This window comes from Halichoerus grypus, chromosome 11 (assembly GCF_964656455.1).
Source record: "Halichoerus grypus chromosome 11, mHalGry1.hap1.1, whole genome shotgun sequence".
Classification (NCBI taxonomy): domain Eukaryota; kingdom Metazoa; phylum Chordata; class Mammalia; order Carnivora; family Phocidae; genus Halichoerus; species Halichoerus grypus.
In genome coordinates, this window is record NC_135722.1 from 45,280,856 (window position 1) to 45,298,565 (window position 17,710).

At 45.6% G+C, this 17,710-nt stretch overlaps 1 long non-coding RNA gene across 1 annotated transcript in view; it reads right to left on the reverse strand.

The window, feature by feature from the left end:
* Positions 1-9,080: 9,080 nt before the first annotated feature.
* Positions 9,081-17,710, reverse strand: part of LOC144379439 (uncharacterized) — a 209,929-nt gene continuing 201,299 nt past the window's right edge. Inside the window, exon 8 of the long non-coding RNA XR_013442431.1 lies at positions 9,081-9,370. This is a non-coding gene — a long non-coding RNA (uncharacterized LOC144379439). The remainder of the gene's footprint in view (positions 9,371-17,710) is intronic.

Consider the following 17,710-nt stretch of genomic DNA (forward strand, 5'->3'; position numbering starts at 1 on the left):
CTGAGTCAGGATTTTAACCTACAGAGCATGGCTCTAGAATCCAAACTCTTAATCACTACAGTTTCCTGCTTTCCACTCAGTCAACAGGGCTTTACTGAGCACCCACTATGCACAGAGTGAAGAGATATGGAAGAGAGACAGGGTCCTTGTCATCATGGAGTGTAGTTTATCAGGAGACATAAGCAATAAGTAAATAAATAAAAGAAATAAAATAATTGCAAATTAGAATATGTGCTATGAAAGAAAGAAAGGTATTAAGACAAAAAATATTGCTGAAGCAGTTTAAGTCCAACCAGGAGACAGAAACCACACAGCAGGTAAAATGGGGGCAGTTTAGTACCAAGAATTATTAACTGTGATAAAAGAGTAACTACAGGGTGTAAGGACACTATCTGGGACCCCAGAGCTGAGGGAGTGTACCCAAAGGACAAACTTGGAAGGGATTCAGGTTTCATTAGGGAAGGTATGGCGTTAGCTCAAGCTGCCATAGCAAAATACCATTGACTTGGTGGCTTAAACGATAGGCATTTATTTCTCACAGTTCTGGAGGCTGAAAGTCCAAGATCGAAGTGCCAGTTGATTAGGTTCTCTAGTGAGGGCTTTCTTCCTGGTTTTCAGCCTGCTGGGTTTTGGCTGCCTCCTCACAGTGAGCAAAGAGAGGGGCGAGGGGGGGAGGGGAGGGAGAGACAGAGACAGTGTTCTCTGGAGTTTCTTCTTATAAGGCGCTAATCCCATCATGACAGCCCCACCCTCAAGACCTCTTCTAAATGTAATCATCTCCCAAATGCACCATCTCCAAATATTATTCTGTGGGAGGTTAGGGTTTAATATATGAATTTTGGGGGACACAATTCAGTCCATAGCAGTGTGGTTGAGACATCTGATAGTAGAGAAGTTGGCTGGTTTGGCCAGGCTGGGGCTAGTCTGGAGTCACTGAACGAGCAGTAGGCCACCTTCTAGATGGCAGGAGGGGATGTAGGCCATCAGTACCTGGTGGTCTGGGTGGTCTGGGTGGTCTGGGGCCCAGGAGTGGGCAGGAGGCCTTTAGAACATGTGGAGTGCATGGGGCTTAGTGCTTGTGGAGAGGCTGTGGAAAGGTTATCAGTGGGCTGAGACTGCAGGGTTACGGAGGGATGGTGCTCTGGGCCCACAGCTGGAGTAGGCTTCAGCACGCATCCTCATATGCGCACATCTGCCCCAGAAAACAGCAGGAAAGCCTCTTCCTCCAGCAAGCAATGTCCTTCCAGTGCCTTCGACTGAGAAAGTTCACATCTTACTCTGTTTAAAGGAGAAATGCATACCTTTATGTTTCGCACAGAGCGTATTTTGAAACGTGCATCCAGAGCTGAGAAGTCATAACATGATAATGAATGATTTAGTGCCAAATTTTAAAAAACTGTTGATATGTAAATCCAAGTAAAAAGTTTCAAGATCTTCCACTTTACTCCAGAAAGATACAAAATGAGAAGGGAGAATCTCACTCCTTCCCTTCATATCCCATTTTCTCTCCCCAAAGGTAAAAAGCATAGTTTCCTGTGGTTCCTTCCAGAAAAAAAAAAATGCATTTACTCACATACACATCAATGTTATCATTTATACAAGAGGGATCATTTTCCTCAAGACTATGCTTTTTTTCTCTTAATATGTCTTAAAACTCTTCCCCCATCAGCACATCCAGGTCTCCTTTATTCTCTTTAATCACTGCACAGTATTGTGTCATGTGGAGGACATATAATTTACTTACTTTTAATAGACACTTTGGGTGTTATTTTATAAAAATTCTGCCAAGAAGATTCTTGTACATATATATGGCTGCATTTTTGCACGTGTAACCATATGTAAATTCTTTGCTATGCGAAAGGATATGTGCCTTCAAAACTTTGGAATTTATCACATTAACCTGCAGTAAGGCACTGGTTTGTGGTCTCTCCCATCACAAGTGGGCAAGAGGATTCATTCCCCTCACAGTCCTGCCAGCATCAGAGAAGCCTTGTACCAGTCTCTCGAGTAAAGAAAAAAATGTTTTCTTACTATTTTGATTTGCGTTTAGAAAATTATACACGAAGTAGTGCATCTTACCTTATGTTTATCATCTTTTGAATTTGTTTTTCTATTAACTATTTCTATCCCTCGCACAATTTTCTATTGAGCTCTTCTTTTCTTGAATATTCATTTGTATCAATTCTACTTAAGGAAAAGAGCTCTTTGAGAAATCTGTTTTAAATATATTTTCCCTGTTTTGGAACTTAGTCTTTTGATTTAAGTTTTAGGTGTTTTTTTTTTTTTTCCTTTCTTTTTCTATATCAGAGTTACATTGTTACTTAGATGAATTTATCAACTTTTCCCTTTATAGCTTTTGGACTTAAAGCCTTCTCAGAAAAGCCTCTTTCTTAGATTAGTGCTAAATTAATCCACATTTTTAGATATTTTATGATTTATTTTTTCATTAAATATTTGATCTATCTGAAATCGACTTGGGCATAAGGAGTGTGACAGGGCCCTGGCTTTGCTCTTACCCCAGTAGATATTGACTATTACAAGGTCACCATTTATTTACTCGTCTCTCTTTTCCCCAGTGATTTGAAATCTCACCTCAACACCTTTATAGCATACTAAATTCCCTTGTGCATTACAGTCTATTTTTGATTTTTCTTTGGTTCCATTAATTTCTTCTCTTATATCCAACTTCTTTATTGATTGAAGTTTGAAAATATGTTTTGGTATCGGAGAGCCCTAGAAGTGGACATGCTTTGGACAAGGTGGACAGAGAGGACCTTGCTAAGAGCTGACATTTGAAGAATGAGAAGTGATCAGCTTCATGGAGGTGGAGGCAGGAGCAGTCCAGGTAAAGGAAGCTACGTATCCAACTGTTGGCAGGCAGAAAACAGCCTGGTGTGTTTGAAGGCACTAAAAAAAGACCAGTGTGGTGAGCACAGTAAACACAGGACAGAAAGAGGTGAGATGGGGTTGGAAAGATAGGCCAGATTTTGTTAGGAAAGCTTGGTTTTGTCCTGAGTACAAAGGGACGATGAGAACGGATTTGGAGTAGGGAGATGCCATGCTCCCATTTCCCAGAGCCTAACATCATCACTCTGGCTCTTAGGTGGAGCTGGGTGGGAGGAGAACAAAAGCTGTAGGGAGGAGGTCAGTTAGGGGGTCCTTGCAGTGATCTGGACCAGGGATGGTGGTAGGCCACAGAGGGGCAGTGCAGCTGGGACAAATGTGCAACTCCGAGACACATTCTGAAAGTAGAATCAACAAATTTGTTGGTAGCTTGGGTATAAGGTAAGTCACAGGAAGGAATCATAGCTGATTCCCGGGGGCCTTCTTTTCATTTTGCACCTTTCTGGACCAAAGGGGAGCTCTGAAAAAGTTGGGGAAGAAAGAGAGCCCTGGTCCCCGCTGCTGAACTCCCAGGCTGTGACAGCAAGGCCCCAGCAGAGGGCAGCAGAGGGCTGTGGTTCTGCTTCGCGGGAGGTGTGGGGCTGGTGAGGGGAGGGGCTGACGAGCAGGCCAGGCAGCTAGATCGGATCCTTTAAATTTCTTTGGAGTCACCGCAAGTGGTGCCATTTGCTGAGATGGGGAAGATTTAGAGGAGAGATGGGTTTGGGAAGGAAGGTGAATGGGCTGCGGTGATAGCAAGAGTGCGGGGCTGAGATGTTCCGTTTGAGACGTCTGAGGAATCCAAAGCGGACAGCAAGTAGGCTGTTTGATATGTGGATCTGGAGCCAGAAGGAGAGGTCCAGGTGGAGCTACCACCCCACATATGAATGCTGTTTTGAATTGTGGGAGTGGGTGAGGTGATGGAGGGAGAAGAGAGAGTGGAAGGAGGAGAGTTAGGACAGAGCCTTGAGGAACAGCAACATTTAGAGATGGGTAGAGGAGAGGGAGTCAGCGAGAGACTGTAGAGCTGCGAGGGGTATGGCTGGAGGAGTGGGAGGACTCAGAACCCCACTTCCCAAATCTTTGATGGCTTCCACTGCACTGACAATCATGCCCAGACTTCTTCCCACCCTCTGCGAGGCTCTGCCCGCTCTGGCCAGTGTCTACTACCCCCACTGCAGCTCTAGCTACTCCCAACCTCAGGCACCTTCTCTGGGCCTCACAGTGGTCTTCTTGCCTCGCTGCTGGGGAGACTCAGCGCCTCCCCCCCCCCCATCCTGTTCTTGGTGTGTTGCTTCTTCCTCATCCAAGTAGCTTCCCCTTGTTATATTCCCCCCCAGCATCTTATTTATTTCCTTTATGGGATGTTTCTTTTTTATTCCTCTTAGTATCCTTAGTGTCTACACGGTGTCTAGCAAATAGTTGGCGTGTAATAAACGTTTGACTCATGAATGAATGAACAAGTACGCATTTTAATCTTCACTGTGGCCCTTGAGGTGAGCGTTTTAAATCCCCTCCACCTCTTTATTTATTCTTAGTTTTTATAATTGAGCATCTGACTAGCGATTGGTGGGTTAAAATATTGGTATCTGTGTTCCAGTGACTGGTCCAAAGGAGAAATCTGAAACATTTGGGGAGACGAGCCCCTGGTTCCTGTTGCAGAACCCCAGGGTTGTGACAGCAAGGCCCCAGCAGAGAGCAGCAGAGGGCTGTGGTTCTGCTTCATTGCGCGGTGGCTGTGCTGGGGTGGAGGTGGGGGTGGGGTGAGGGGAGGGGCTGGGCAGCAGGCCAGGCAGCTAGAACCGGAACTAGATTAGTGTCTGGGCAGAAGGGACCGTCTAGTCCTTTGTAGGAATCAAAAGTGCACAATGGATCGTGGATCACTACATCAAAACCTAATGATGTAATGTATGGTGACTAACATAACATAATAAAATTAAAAAAAAAAGTGCACTGATGGAGGGCGTGAGGCAACCTTCCTATTTATGTTTAGGCGGTGCTGATTCTTACCACTTCAAGTGTAAGGAAGCTGCTTATACTGTGGGCCCCTTGCTGTTGGGAAGGGCAAAGGGTGTCCCGGAACCGTGATGGGGGAGGAGCAAGGGCCCCGAATGAAAGCTGCAAGGGGTCGGGCCTCCTGGAGACTGTTCTGCAGAGCAGGGAATAATGTGGTGCTGGTCAGTTAGAGCCAGGCAGAAGCTGGGAAGCCTCAAAGACAGCACTTTGGGGAAAGGAGATAGTTATTGGCTCAGCGATGTACATTGTCAGGAATAACTGTATGTTTCTTATGCTCTCTGGATTGATTTCCTTTCTGGCCTCCTTTTTTATTAGTAAAGATGTTTTTAAAGTTTGTAACCTATCATCTGTGCTTAGGCGAAAAGGGATTTTGCACAAACATTGACCGTAGGGTCAAAAGGGGAGCACAGTGCCCCCTAGGGGCCAGCGAGGTGGTAGCAGCGGAGGTCAGAGTGAAAGGCCCCAAAAGGAAGGGATGCTTAATCTGGGCACATGGTCTTCCAACACACACACACACACACACGCACACGCACACACACATATACATATATCTCACACACATGCTCACACAGACACGTTTACATACACTTAACACACCCTCATACACACAAACACACATCTCACACACACTGACGAAACACAACACACCCACATCCATACTGATAAATGGTAGCCATCTCATTGTGTGTAGCAACAATGTGGTTTAAGTCTAGGATCAGATCAACTCTTGGTTTCAGGGGTAGGTTCTAATTGACCTAATCATCAACATAATCCCTACCCCCTTGGGGCTCCCTTGGTTACTGGGGTTGTTTTAGGAGTGGACATACAACTACATCGACCCATTGGATGTGAATGAGTTAGCATGTAGCCAGCAGCCCCCCACCTCCCCCAGAAAAGGCTGGGTTAGAAAACGCTGACGGGGGTGGGTGGAGGTGAGAAACTCAGGCAGAGTTATAGACCCCAAAACATTGGGAGCCTCTGAACAACCTGTGTCAGAAACCCATACTACCTCTGAACTGAAGATTTCATGAACCAGTAAGTTGTCTTGGTTGTTTAAGGCCTGTAGGTTTGGGTTTCCTATATCAGAAGACCTCAGAGTGGATCAACTTCTCACAGAACTCTTCTGTAGGAAGCCTAGAAGGGTTAAGCCTCTGCTTTAATAAGGAGAACTGTTCCTTCCTAGCCCTCCACTGGCCTCTTGGTCCTCAAAGTGATCACAGCAGAGCTGGCACAGTTCTCAGAGCTTTCCACATATAATAGAGAAGAAGAAAATAATGTCCAAAGCCCATTGTAGCCTCTTTGCCTTCTACGGAAAATGACACAATTGTAATCTACAGAGGAATAAGTCTCTAAATGGATCTCATCCTTTGCAGAAGCTAAGATGAGATTCAAGCCAATGGTTTTGAATTTCAAAGAGCAGACAACCTTGGATGACATGGGAGATTTTATATATAAATATAGAATATATGTATATATATAATATATATATACCATCTAACCTCCCTGAGAGGGGAGCATTCCTTACCATTTTAAAGATGATGAATGATAGTCAGAAAGAGTGTCATCTGCTCAGTGTCAAACAGCTACAAAGGGGTGGAGCTGGGCTTCCAACCAGGGCTCTTTGGCTCTAAATTTCATGGCCTCCCTTCCAGGGTAGCATGCCACCTACCACACCCATGGTGGCCTCCTGTAGGTGATTGGGTCTAAGTGGGCTTTTTGGGGAGGAGGGTGAGGAACAGGTATGAAGTTATCCGTGTATATTTCTTGGGGGTGGTGGTGGGAATGAGGAAGATAGAAAACCCCTTTACTAGGGTTCTGACTGTGGTAGGAAGGAGAAGCAAAGTGGACGTTTGAAAAATCAACCTGTGCTAGGGAGGCAGTGTGACACAGTGGTTGGGCAAGCAGCCTCAGAACCCACTAGTCCTAGGTTCAGGCCCCAGGGCCGTAATGTTTTAGCTCTGTGACCTCAGGAAAGTTACTTAATCTGTCAAAGTCTGAGTTTCATCTCTAATAATGAGACCTACCTCTTAGGATCTTCATATGGGTTAAATAAGAAACCACAAGTAAAGCACTTATCACAGTGCCTAGCACCCCCGAATGGTAGCTGTTGTCTCACTACACTAAAGTACACAGTGCTCTGCAGACTCAGGGGACATTCTAAAGGCCATTCTGGTCCAAACTGCCATGCTCAAACATTGTATGATACAGAGAAGTCAGAGGGAGGCAGTTCATGTACAGTGCTTTTCTTTTTGTAAAATTTTTAATTGTGGTAAGATGCACGTAACATCAAAATCTATCGTCTTCACTATTTCTAAGTGTAGAGTTCAGTAAAGTACATCTCGTTGTGCAACCGATCTCCAGAATTCTTTTCATCTTGCAAAACTAAAACTCTATACCCATTACACTCCCCATTCTTCCCTCCCTCAGCCCCTGGCAATCACCATTCTATTTTGTCTCTATGAATTTGACTACTCTGGGTAAGTGGAATCAAACGATATTTGTCTTTTTATGATTGTTTTATTTCACTTAGAATGATGTTCTCCAGCCACTGTTCATACATGTTGTAGCATGTGTCAGAATTTTCTTCCTTTTAAGGCTGAATAATATTCCATTGTATGTATACACCACACTTTGCTTATCTATTCATCTGTCAATAGACACTTGGGTTGCTTCTACCTTTTGGCTATTGTGAATAATGCTGCTATGAATATGGGTGTACAAATATCTCTTTGAGACCTTGCTCTCAGTTATTTTGGGTATATACCCAGAAGTGCAAATTGCTGGATCATATAGCAATTCTATTTTTAATTTTTGGAGGAACTGTCATACTGTTTTCCACAGTAGCTGCACCATTGTACAAATGTTCCAATTTCTCCACATCCTCGTCACTTGTTTTTTCTGTCCTTCCTCTCTCCCTTCCTCCTTCTCTCTCTCTCTCTTTCTTTCTTTCTTTTGATAGGAGGCATCCTAGTGGGTGTGTGGGTGTGAGGTGGTATCTCATTGTGGTTCTGATTTGTATTTCGCTAATGATTAGTAATGTTGACCATCTTTACATCTGATTATTAGCATTTGTATATCTTCTTTGGAGAAATGTCTCCTCAAGCCCTTTGCCCATTTCTACAATCAGCTTACTGTTATTGATTCGTATGAGTTCTTTATATATTCTGGATATTAATTCTGTATCAGATATATGATTTACAAATATTTTCTTCCATTCTGTGTGTTGCCTTTTCACTTTGTTGATTGTGTCCTTTGATGCACAGAAGTTCTAAATTTTGATGTTGTTGAATTTATCTATTTTTACTGTAGTGCTTATCTTCTTTTTTCTCCCTTGAGAGCAAGTTAGTGGGAAGTGAGGTGACCTTAGCCATATTCTATCTCTGTTATTGGCCATTGGTGTGAAAAAGGAGAAAGAAGCTCCTTACTACAAAAGACAAAAGACCATTATCCCTCATGGAGACATCAGGACAGAAGGATTTAAATACATCTGCTGAAGACTCCTAAATTATGGAATGCTGGTGTAGAAGGGTTGGCTCTCAGAGAGCCCCTCTGACATCTGGCCCAGGAATCAAGCTGGAGGTGGCAGGAAATCTGACTATTGTGCTGGCCAGGACCTGTTTCCGGGACTGTCAAGGCCGGGGCTATGCAGGGAAGGTCTGCCTTGGGAGCGGGCCGGAACTAAGATGAAGTAAATGAGGTACTGAGGGCACAAAATTTAAAGAGACACTCACTTGCAGGTGCCAATCCCAGATTTGCATAAGTCAGAGAGGGAATATCTCCTACAATTTTGCCCCCTGGGCACCTCCCTTGCCTCACCCCAGTCCTGGCTCTCCCTGGTGCCAAGGAGAAGGGGAGCCTGGCATCACAGCTTCTGTGTCTGAGTGAGGGAGACAGCTGTGTGGTGAAGGGCACAGAAATGTGTGTGGCCCACATCACAAAGATGAGTGCTCAGGCCAGAGTGTGCACCTGGTGGGTAGGCCCAGTAGATCCTGACTGTGATAGACTCTCAAATATCTTCCCTTGGATGGAAAATCAGACCTCAGGGTAGGATGCAAAAGAGAGCATGTTCCTTTCTTCTCTTCACTCACAGAGCAAGCTGGCCCAGAAATGGAACCCATGATACTGTGAAGGGAACTATATTAGTTATCTATTGCAACATAACGAATTTTCCCAAAACTTAGTGGCTTAAAACAACAATATTTATTTTTTTCCTGTTTCTGTAGGTGAGGAATCCAGGCACAGCTTACTTGGGTTCTCTGTTTCAGGGTCTCTCACAGTCTGGAATCAAGGTTTCACCTGGGGTATAGTCATCTCAAGGCCTGACTGAAGAAAGATCTTCATCTTAAGCTTGCTTGTATGTCTATTGGCATATAAGTTTCTTCTAGCTGTTTCTTCCTAGCTGTTGGCTGAGGCCTCCCTCAGTTCCTTGCCATGTGGGCCTCTCCAACATGGCAGCATGCAAGCCACCAAGCTGAGAGGGCAAGAGAGAGAGAGAATTCAAGTAAGAATTCCAGTACTGCAAAGGCTGGAAAGCTAAAAACCACATTTCCCAGACTCCTGTGCAATCAGGGATACGGAGGTAAGTAAGGTAAGTAAGGCCCAACTATCAGATGCACTGGGAGAGCTGGGTGGAAGCCAGGCAGAGACCATACCTCTGCTGTTCCTGCTGCTTCTGCTGGCACTGCCGTGGAGGGACTGCCTGAGCTTTCTCTGGCAGCATGAAGAGACATCCTAGTGTCCTGTCACTAGCCTCAGGGATGCTGGTGGCCTTGTGGCAGGGGCAGCACTGGTTCTGGAGTGAGCAGCTTCCTCGGTGGCCCAGATCTTCTTTGGGAGGCTTTTCTGAAAGCTCCACCCGAAGTCCTTTCTAAATTCCTCCTAGTAGTTCTATAAGACAATATCCTGCCATAAATCCTTTCTCACTTAATCTAGCTGGAGTGGATTTTGTTCTCTTCAACTAACCAGTACAAGTGGGATGGATGGAGAGACTTCAATTGCTGAATTGCTCTTGGAGAAAGCACTGTGTGTGTGTGTGTTGGAAGGATACTTTGATAAGTGCTTGGAGAGGGTGTGGTTCCTCTCCCCACCAACTGTCACCTCATCCTTCCTGGGGCCTACATGTCAGGGGACACTAAGGCTCAGGAACTTTAAGAGTTGCCCCTGAAAGACAGGAAGAAAGGGACAAAAGTGTGGAGAGAAGGCAGAGGAACTCAATGGATGACTGAAGGCCAGGTGCTGTATAACATGACCCCTTTACAGGACCCCCTTTCTCATAGTTTATAAAACTTGTGGTGTGATTGATTTTTTTGTGTGTGGAAACCAAAGAAGTGACTGAATTTCATGTTGGGGAGGATGTAGTATGAGGACAGAAGTGGTGTGTGAGGAAGCCAGAATTTTGAGAGGTAGAAGGGCCAGGAGACCAAGGTCCCCACAGGGAGCCAGCAGAAATACTGGAGAGGGTGTGGAACTCCCTAGTCCATGGGATTCAGAAGTCCAAGCCCACCTCACTTGGACATCAAGGAGCGGAGGCCCTCAGCGGGCATCTGGAGTACACATGAGGAGCAGCTGGGACTGGTTCCTTCCCGTTCTGCTTGGCCCTTTACCTTACAGCGTGATCTCTCCCTCAGAAACTCTCAAAGTCCTTACACACCGCAGTCCTTCAGAGCACTGGTCATGTTCTCATCTATATTTATGTGCTTTTTTCTTTGTTGTTTACCTTCTCTGTAAGACTGTTAGCTTCTGGAAGGTAAAGGCCTGGGTCTAATTTATCTTTCAATCTCTGAAGTTATTACATGCACAGTGTTGTGTGTATGTACTTGCATGCATTTTCCTGGGGGAGGGTACTCAGAGCTTTAACCATATTCTGAAAGGGGTCCAGGACCTAGAAAATGTTTAGAAGCTGCATGAGGGGGTCTTTTTTTGGACCCCCCCCTTTTATTGCTGCTGTTCAAGAAAGAGGCATTTTATGGATAAAGAAGATGTGATACACACACACACACACACACACACACACACACACACACAGGAATACTACTCAGCCAATAAAAAGAATGAAATCTTGCCATTTGCAACAACATGGATGGAACTAGAGGGTATTATGCCAAGTGAAATAAGTTGGTCAGAGAAAGACAAACACCATATGATTTCACTCATATGTGGAATTTAAGAACAAAACAGATGAACATAGGGGAAGGGAAGGAAAAATAAGACAAAAACAGAGAGGAGACAAACCACAAGAGACTCTTAACTATAGGAAACAAACTGAGGGTTGCCGGAGGGGCATTGGGTGGGGGAATGGGGTAACTGGGTGATGGGCATTAAGGAGGGCACTTGATGTAATGAGCACTGGGTGTTATATGCAACTGATGAAACACTAAGTTACCTCTGAAACTAATAATACACTATATGTTAATTAAATTGAATTTAAATTAACAAAAGAAAAGAAAGAGTCATCTTCCAAATGTCAAATTAATTTCATCCTCATGCTTGTCTTCCATCGAGGGTGTGCACCCATGGAGATCCAAGGCTCGTGGGCTATGCAGGAAATCTAGGCTTCTGGTTTCAAGATTCTGTCAATTAGGGCCTCAGCCAAGAAGTGTATGTTTATCGCCTCTTCCCCAGGCGATACCCTTGCCTTGCCCTGCACTCAGAGAGGTTACAAGCCAGACGGACACCAGGCAAGTCCCACTGAGGGTGGGATCCATGGTTGTTGTGTGCTTTCCAGCCTGCCGTCTCTTAAGCTATAAATATTTACCAAGTGAGGGTGGAGATGTCAGTCTCCAAAGAGTGTCTGGGGTGGTGTGTATGTAGGAGGTGGTGCTGGGCGAGTGAGAGATGGGGGAGGCTGCCATGTGATGCTGATGCATTAAAGATTGAAGATAAGCAGCTAGAGCTCTGCCCAAGTCAGTGTCTTCGCAGCCCGGGGCGGGCGGCAGATGAGTCTGTGCAACCTGCATATCTCAGCCCAGAAACCACAGGCAGATACCAGTGAAGCAAAGCTGGCTTCCCAGCACTGCTGAGTTTATAAACTTTCTCAGGTTCCCATCTTTATCTCTTAAACGAAGCCAGCAACACCTCATATGGCTGACAGCTTTGCCCGTGGGTATGTGGGTGGGTTCAGTGAAGGAAACAGTAAAAGTCTGGAGAGGGCCAGATTAATTTTTTTGTTGTCATTTTGTGGATTTTATGGAGTAATTAGTTGTTAAAATGAAATGGCTTCCCTCTCAGTTGCAGTGAAGGCTCAAGATCCTGGCCCTTTCCTGATTAAGATGACCTCTGAGCGCTTGCAACAGGGTGACCCCTCACTTGCCTAAGGACAGAGAAAAGTTGAAGTTGAGGTAGCCAGAAGGAGGGGACACTGGAGGGAAAGTTTAAGGAAGCTGTCCACGCACTCTGAGTCCTTGTACCCCAGCTCTAGAAGAGGCTCTGCGAGGCCTGAGCATTTTTTACCCTCAGGAAGTCACCCGTCGTCACTTGGCACAGCTGCCACCCCAGAACCATCCTCACCAGCCACGATCTCATGAGCACTTTTTCTCTGGATACCCACGAGCCTGTGTCTGAACACTGGGGCCACTGCCACGGACGTCTCAGAAAAAGCAAACACTCCCATGGCAGATTTGTGAGCAGAAATGGCAGAAGGGATGGGAGCTTAGCCCATGCCTGAATTCTCCTCTTCAAATCTTGCTTTTGTGCATCTTACTGGGAAATGTAGTTTTATCTTATCAGCTTCTGGAATACAAGGAGGAGGTTGGAATGGGGTTCACTTTATCTAACACATTCCTACTCACAGTCTAAGGCCCATATCAAATGCTATTCCTCTCAGAGACTCCTCTCCCACTTGCCTCCCTTCCCCCAGTAGAAACTTCCTTCTCTGTGCTCCCACAGCTTAGGTAAAATGTTGGTCTCCTTTGTTAAGCGGAAAGTTTCTTTTTTTTTTTTTTTTTTAAAGATTTTATTTATTTATTTGAGAGAGAGAGAATGAGAGACAGAGAGCATGAGAGGGAGGAGGGTCAGAGGGAGAAGCAGACTCCCCGCTGAGCAGGGAGCCCGATGCGGGACTCGATCCCGAGACTCCAGGATCAGGACCCGAGCCGAAGGCAGTGGCTTAACCAACTGAGCCACCCAGGCGCCCCTTGTGGAAAGTTCCTTGAGGGCAGGGATTTTGTATGTCTCATTTCCACGTCTCTTGCACGTATACAAGGACTGTTAGGTAAGAGCTGTGCCCACAAATTTTTTGATACCTCTCTCTTCAAAGAGGGGAGCCTAATTCCCCTCCTTTTGATCCTGGACTACACTGACTTTCTCCTAGTGAACAGAATGTGGCAAAGTGATGTGTGACTTCTGAGACTAGGTCATAAAAGATGCAGCTCGATTGCTTTTGGATCCCTGGCTCCCAAGGTCATGACACTCAAGCAGCCCTAAGGAGAGGTCCAGGTGGCAAGGATCCGAGGCCTCCTGCCAACAACCAGCACTAACCTGCCAGGTGTTTCCTTCTTCCAGGAGGGAGACTCCCATCTGACCTGGGAAGACATTCAAGGACCTTGCCTCCCCAGTCCATTAAAGTGGTTAACAACCACAACCTGTTGACTTATCCTCTTTATTTCCTGTGAGTTGGGGCATGGTGGACAGAAGGCATTGAGACCAGACAGGATAGAAGTGAGGCTGGGAGGTCCCTGTTTTCACTCAGTGTTTCTGGTTGGCTTTGGCTAAGTCTGACCGATCCTGCCGAGAAGGGTGAGGAAGGGCACCTGCAGCTCAGGGTCCCCTCACCTCCCCTCATCGAAGAGGACCTTGTGGTCCTGGTGAACCCCAAGTTTCCAGCACAGCTCTTACCAGAGGAAGGAGAGCCACTCAAGAAGGGGTCTTCCAGCCCCCCGCCTCCCCCAGACTACCCTGGTGCCCTGTGTGCAGGCAAGTGGTCTGGAAAGGCTGTTCTGTATAGCAGAGAGAGAAGGGCTCTTACCCAGCAGTAACACAAGATCATTAAGCCAGCTCTCCAAGAGATGCCTCCAGCGGGGGGCACATTTCTCATCTTCTTGAGGAAGTTGGGGATAAGTGAACAGCTAATCTAAAGCAAACCAGCTGAGGGTAAAAATTGGCTTCTCCAAGAAGATAGGGTTTTGGTAATGCTTGGTGTGTTTTCCCCATGCTGGAATTCTGTATCTTTTTTTAAAACTTACATAGTACTTTTCATTGTAAAATAAAGTTCAAACTACTCCAGTTATATGGAGTAAAAAAGAGAATGTTCCCTTTTACCATCCACCCCCTACCTCATCCTATTTCCTCCCCACAGGTAACTAACTACTGCTAAGAGTTGGGCATGTAGCCTGCCAGACCTCATGTAGGTGTCACATGTTATATATTGCCCTGCAACTTGTTTGTTTTTTCATTTGATGACAAATCCCCAACACCTTTGATCATGTTAGTATGTAGAGATCAAATTCGCTGTGTTTTCTAACAGCTATCTAATACTCTGTAGTGAGAGGGAAAATGGAAGTATGCTAAGAATAACCACTTTGCACAGCCTTCCATGGAGTAGGGAGCAAGGATGTTGACAGGGTACCCGATGGGTTGGTGGGGAGTCAGGAGTGAGTTGTGGAGAACTGAATTGCTCCTTATGAGAGCAGGAGAGGCACTTGGAGCCTGTGGCCACCTCAGGTAGAGGGGTGGGAAGGGGAAAGGGAGAGTGGGGAAGTAGGAGGAGTTGACCAGATGGAATATGAGGGCCTGCAAAGTGACCCCTCTGTGCAGCCCTCACATCTTTAGCACGTTTACTAAGTTCATGAACAGATATGTTCCCTATCTCTCGAATGTTTCCTTATCACAACTTCATAAGGATGCTATTACTGGGTCAATTTCTAGGAATTTCTTTATGGCTCTCGTGACATCGTTAAATTGTTATCCCAAGGGGCTGTAAGAACTATGCTGCTACTTATGCTGCTCCCCCTTGTGTGTGGGGAGGTTGAAAGGAACCCCAGCTTAGGATGCACATTTCTAGACTCTGCCAGTTGAGATGCTCTTCACAAAGTCTGACAGATCAACACGCAAATATGGTTGCCCGCTATGTGCCAGTCCCTGTGCCACACTATGATGCCAAGGAGGCTGAGCTGGCTCAGGTATCCAGCTTGGCTCCTAGCTCCACGGTGCTGACCAGCGTGGGGTCAGGCCGTGGTACAGAGGGTGGCCACAAACACTAGGGAAGCCACAGGCCAGAAGTAGCAAATGTGTGGCATCTATGCTCCACTCCCCATGTCCATACTTTTGTCCAATGATTGATCATGGATCTTTCTTGCTGATCCCAGGTGCTTCTTCAGAATCCTTCTCAACATAATGCTCCTCCAGGCAGCTACTAATCAATCAGAATGGATTGAATAGAACATATTTTCTCTCTCTTCTATAAGCTCAACCTAATATGGGATTCTGAAATTTTGTTTTTTTTCAAAATGCGTATTAGATTAGAATATACAACTAATGACATTTAAAGTGCTTATCCATGTCCCACCAAAGGTAAGCGTGCACACTTGAGAAAATCCTGGAACGGTGTAAAGATGGGTGAGCAGAGGGGAAGCAAGTCCCCTGCTACCAACTTCCTGAAGGCCAGCCTTAGTCCCATCTGGTGAGCCCAGAAGCTCATATCTGAGACCCCAGACACTTGGGGAAGCAATGGTGGCTGGCTGATAGTTGCTAGGAAACACTCAGGAAGTGACTGGGGCACATCTGCTGGGCCTGTTGGTACACTATCTGGTAGGAAGTGAGGGCCTGGAATCAGAAAAGAAAAGAGGAAGGGATGTTGTGCCCAGAGCTGTTAAAGGCCTTTCATGATTCTTGGACTCGAATTAGAAATAATAGGGGCAGGGGAACACCAAATGAAAGCCAGAATAGCTCTAAGTCGACAGGTGGGTGAACTGCCTGGCACAAGATGTTTCCCATTTGCTTCATTTGCATGAGGGTACTTATTTTTCTGGTGGTTGGGCAAGAAGCCTCTTCTCTTCTCTCTCTTGTTCCCACTAAAGTCAGAACCATGGGAATCAGCTTCAGAGACCAGTTACTTCTGACCTTGGGCAGCATCTTCCCTGAGGGGCTCCTGTGGCCACTCCCCAGCCCACCTTCTGACCAGCCCTGGGGTCCCTTTGACCTTGAATTGAAGCCTTCTTGGTCTTTATGGGTTTCAGATCTTGCATTTCTGCCCCTGTCTTGTCCTTGTTCCTCTCCAGGCTCAATTTCACATAACTGCCCATCTTTTTCCTGCTTATCCTAGATTCTCATGGGCTTCTCTTAGTGCCCAGTGCCACTCACTCTGTAGAACTGTGAAGGAGCCTGTCAGGTACATGAATATTGGCCATACCCTCTGGTCTCCTCTGCCAACTGGGCTTCAACTGTCAGCCCTTACTGGCCTGTTGGCTATCCTGGCTCCCGAGTGGCCATCTGGGAGCTGCCAAGTGTTGTCTATCCTGTGTGGCATGGCAGGAAGCCCATTGTGTTGACAACAGTGAATTGAGTGTGTTCACACAGACAGTAAAATAACCAGGCATAGCTCACTTAAGCCTGGGACACAGGTTAGTGTTATTCACGAGGATATCCCTTCTGTCTGAGGCAGTGATGGATGGTATAGAAAATAACAGGGATTTCAGACTTAGGCAGCAGAGGTCAAATCTTGGCTCTGCAACTTAATAACCTGGGCAAATTTTTTAATCTTTCATAGTCTTAGAGTCCTCATTTAGAAAATGAAGATAATAAAAGTACCTAACTCATTGGGTTGCTTTAAGGATTAACTGAAATTAGTGATCATGATTTATAGTGAGAATTTTTAAGTGGTAAATGTATTAGTTTATTAGGACTGCCATAATAAAGTATCACAAAGTGAATGGCTTAAACAACAGAAATATTTTGCCTCACAGTTCTGGAGGCTAGAAGTTCAAAATCAAGATGTCTGTGGGATTGGTTCTTTCTGCAATCTGTGGGGGAAGGAGGTGTTCAGGCCTTACACATTGGCTTGTAGATGGTCATGTTTTCCCTATGTCTCTTTACATGGTGCTCTCCCTGCATGTGTGTCTCTGTGTCCAAATTTCCTTTTTTTTTTTTTTAATAAGGATACCAGTCATTGGATTAGGGCCCACCCTAGTGACCTCATCTTAACTAATTACATCTGCAACAACCCTATTTCCAAATATGGTCACATTCTGCAGTACTTGGGTGTTAGGACTTCAACATGTGAATTTTGGGGTGGCACAATTCAACCCATAATAGTAAGCTATCATTATTTGTCAGGAGTTCTTATAAAGCCCTGATTATTGATGGGGTTTTAGTGGAATTAAATGGTGACCATTCAAACTTATGCAGTGAACCACAATCTACTTGAAATACCATTGTATCAGTCACTGGTAATGGTAGGTCTATGGGTGACCTCACAAGCCTCCAAGTTCATGTGTAGGAGCTAATTGTGAAAAGATTTTTGTTTTTCCTTTTCCCTAACCAGTGGTAGCAGTGGTCATGGGGTAGTGATGGTGGTGGTGATGGTAAACTCCCAAGTGTCAGACAGAGTATACTTGAGCCTGGTGTCCATGTTGGATCTCTAGGGCTGAGGTCCAGGGCCAGCTCTTGACTCTGTTCACTTCCTCTTGTCCTACCTCCCACCCAAGTCAATATTAAGAAGCTCCATGCCTCAAAGCAAATTCCAAAATCATTGGGAATTCATTCCTTAAGAAGTGGAGGGGAGGGTGGCCCACTACTCTCCCTGTTCTGTAGAAAAGCTGGGCTCCTATGGAGGCAGGAGTACAAGCAGTACCCAGCAGCTGACAACTGGGCCTTCTTT